The sequence below is a fragment of the Salarias fasciatus genome, chromosome 2, assembly GCF_902148845.1.
Source record: "Salarias fasciatus chromosome 2, fSalaFa1.1, whole genome shotgun sequence".
Taxonomy (NCBI): domain Eukaryota; kingdom Metazoa; phylum Chordata; class Actinopteri; order Blenniiformes; family Blenniidae; genus Salarias; species Salarias fasciatus.
The window spans coordinates 11,581,039-11,583,975 of record NC_043746.1 but is presented as its reverse complement, the minus strand read 5'-3'; positions in this window follow the sequence as shown (position 1 = coordinate 11,583,975).

Sequence of the window (2,937 nt, the reverse complement as noted above, 5' to 3'; positions counted from 1 at the left end):
CATTGACAGGCATGCTGTAGCTCTAACAAGATGAAAAGTTCCCTTTGAGCTGCTGTAGTTTGCAGGGGGCCTGGATAAAGACTTGAATCAATTAGTACTTCTTTCATCAGCAAAAGGCCGTACCCCAGCTCGCTACATGCTCTCACAGACGGCTTCTGTGCCGTTCCTCTTTGTTCCACCTCAAATCCCTGCCCCTTTCATTCCTGCTCTGTTCAATACTCTCATCTGCTCTGTTGTTCTCAAGTTCATAAGGCGCTCCAGAAGGGCCAACATCTGGCAGCTCCTCAGGCCCAGGACCATGCATCCGTTCTGGGGCAGAGAGACCTGGATATCAGCCCCTTCCTGCGGAGCTCGCTCTTTGGTGTATGTGGTACGTTTCACAGTCTCCACTTCCTGAGTGTTGGAGCCTTGATGTGGTCAGAACTACAGGGATGATTTATTACAGTCCTGACTCTGTCCCCCTTTGCAAGTGCTGCCGTTATTATAACCATAAACTCCCTCCTCGGCCCTCAATCTCCCACCTGCAGTTTCACAAGTGAAGCCTTCAGCAGGCACAGCTGACAAAACCCTGCATGGCTGCAACCAGGACCGCTGCGCCGGCACCTTAATGGATGCTTGGCCTCAGATGTTTGAGGAGAGCGTGGCGTCGTGCTGCAAATGAGGTGACAGAACAGTTGAGCAGATGACACATATTGTAAATTCTTTGCAGTTCAGCAACATCCAACATCTCCATTTGTGTTTCAGCTTGTTGTTCTCTGTGTACTGGCCCCGAGGTTTGGTGCTTTGTGTGGGTTAGTGATAGCTGCCATGGTCCAGCTACCAGTAACCAGTGGTAGGGTTGGGGGGGGAGGGGGGGGGGGGGGGGGGGGGGGGGTGACTTGGATGTAAATTGTTTTTTAGCTGTGTGGCCAATCAAAGGGACCTCATCAAAGTCGCCCAACCAGTCCTTCCCACAAGCTTCCCTGCCTCTTTCCTTCTGTTTATACAAATGCCACACAGTGTAATCAGCAGGGCATGAAGAGAGCGAGAGATGGATGAAAGGAGGAAGGGACGGGGAAATCTGACATTGAGGAAAGCACCGGCACAGGAAAAAGGCACTGCAGTTTGTATAAGCGACGCCAAAGGAAAAAGGCACATGAAAGCAGGAAAACGGCAGCGGAGAGCAGAGGCGAAGGGTCAGGAGACGAGCGGAAGTCCAGGAGGAGGGATGTGGTGGAGTCGTGTTTACAGGCCCCGGACACACCGTGCAGAGTGACTTTGTGCGTCAGCAGCTGAGTTTGTGATGGGTAACCGCAGCAAACCAATAATCAACAATATTTACATCCCTGTGGGCCATTAGTATATTCCTCAGGAAGTACCAGACTTCTGTTTGTGAACTCGGAGACAACAAAAGCAACAGTTGTTTCACCAGTAGCTTTCAGAGATATAAACAGTCGAGAAGGAAGTGGAGGTCATTCTTCAAACATCCATTCACATGTACATCCATTCATGCACGTACAAACACTGATCCCTACTGTGCCGCGTGGTCCCCGCAGAGGCACGAGGCTTAGGCATCCCCCTGCGACCCCCCCATTAGCGGGGAGACTCCCTCACAGGCAGCTGCCTCACGGCTCCACTGAGGTATCAGATCTCCTCCTCTTCCTGTGCTCCTTAATTAGGACAATTAAGAGATTTACAGGACAGATGGATGGAAATCCAGCTGGCTGCAGCGCCTGCCCCCAAGGACCGCTCCGACGATGATGATGAGGATGAGGAGGAGGATGATGATCGTGATGATGATGATGATGTGAGATCTGACTGAGAGCTGGAGAGCGCCAGATTGACTGTGAGGTGAGACTCTGGTGCCCTCTACTGGGCATTATGAAACACTGTTAGATGACCATTCTGTTTAACTTTTATTTTTTCATATCAGATTTACATTTGTAAAGGCAGAGGAGGCAGAGCCTCATATGTCAACATGGAAATAACAAATAAATAGTTTTTTAAATGATAGTTTGAATCTTATTTGCTTTAAACAATTGTGGTTTGTTTTTGTTTTCATTAAAAAACGCTAAATTCGATCATTTCCAGAAGAGACCCGTGGATGCTGGGGAGCGGCACGTGCTGGCCCGGTCTCGCGCTGCGTGCCGCTGTCTTTCTATATATTACCTCTCAGATATTTAACATCTCTGCCCCTGACTTTCCAGAGTTTAGTATATGTATACAGGTGTGTATTTATTATTGTGTCACCACGTGTTTACGGCTCTAATAGCAGCAGTGGAGGCAGGAGCTGAGCCAGCTTTTACAATGGAGGATACTACTTCCTGTTTTATTACCTGAACTCAATCCAAGCAGCGGGTAATGATTGAAGGATTTTTTGTCCAGAGGAGTCATAAACTTCACTTATAAGTAAAGGTAAGACCATCTTAACCTTTTGTTTGTTTGTTTTTTTTAAATCTAAAATGCATGTCAGGCGTGTACAGGTGCAGTTTGTAGATGCTTTTGCATTCACTCCCATTTTCATTCACTCTTTTTATTATTTTAAACTTTTTTCATCACCTTTTTAACATCATATTCCTACTTGTTTGATTTCTTAAAATTCTACTCTAATAACTGTATTCTGCGTGGTGCAGTGGTTGGCGCTCTGGCCTGGAGAAGCTCTGGGCTCAAATGACTGGGCCTTTCTGTGTGAAGTGTGCATGCCTGCCCTGAGTGTGTGGGCTTCCTCCTTCTTCCCACAATCCAAAAACATGCATGTGAGGTTCATTGGTGACTCTAAAGGGTGAGAATGTGAGTGTGTGTGCTTCTCTGTCCCTCTGTTTGCCCTACAGTGGACTGTCCTGTCCTTGATTGACCCACTCAGGACTCAGTTGTACAAAAGACGAATAGATAGATAAATAAGGTGTTTGTGGCTGTCGCAGTAAAAACAATAATATTGGTTTTTTTTTGTATAATATC